General features: G+C 46.5%; 1 protein-coding gene across 1 annotated transcript in view; it reads left to right on the forward strand.

Annotated features, from left to right (window-relative positions):
* Window positions 1-639, forward strand: part of BUB1 (BUB1 mitotic checkpoint serine/threonine kinase) — a 56040-nt gene that overhangs the window by 44894 nt on the left and 10507 nt on the right. The window lies entirely within an intron of this gene.

A 639-nucleotide genomic window follows, 5' to 3' on the forward strand; every position in this document is an offset into this window, starting at 1 on the left:
CCCCCCCCCCAGAAGTTCCTGGCTAAAGCGTCTTGCTCCTTGGCTCAGGGACAGACCAACCACCACAGTTGGGATCAAGAAGGAATTTTACCTGTCAGATTGGCATGGGCTATGGCAAGGGTTGCCTGCCTTTCTAGTGGAGGGTTGCATGGGCTTCTTCCTTGGATCTCTTGGGCAGTTTTGTAACAAACTACCTCCTGTTCTTGTAAAGGCAGGATGTTGACAGTGCCTTTGTCTTCTTTGGCCTCCCACTTTTCCTGTGGCAAGTTAAAGTGTGCTTTTGGTGCTTTGGGCATTATGCCTCTGGTAGTTTTGGGTGAGGATTGTCCCCAAAGCTTTTAAGAGGCTAAGCAAACACTTGTCTGAGGTGGCTTAGGCAGAAATGATCCTGCCTTAAGTAGTTTTGGACCAGGTGATCTGAGCTGAGTGGAGAGCTGCTACACAGAAGAACCCAATGGATGTTACCAAAGCATCCTACAGGAGAATAAGGACCTAGTTTTATTCTCTTACAGTAAAGATATGCTATCCTTGATTGCTTACAGATTTGCTCTTGGGAATGATGTCCATCTTGATAGGTGGGACTTCTGCTGTATTCCAGAAACCCCATTCACAACTGTTCAGCAAAGAATTAATTCTGTG

This window comes from Alligator sinensis, unplaced genomic scaffold, assembly GCF_000455745.1.
Source record: "Alligator sinensis unplaced genomic scaffold, ASM45574v1 scaffold794_1, whole genome shotgun sequence".
Taxonomy (NCBI): domain Eukaryota; kingdom Metazoa; phylum Chordata; order Crocodylia; family Alligatoridae; genus Alligator; species Alligator sinensis.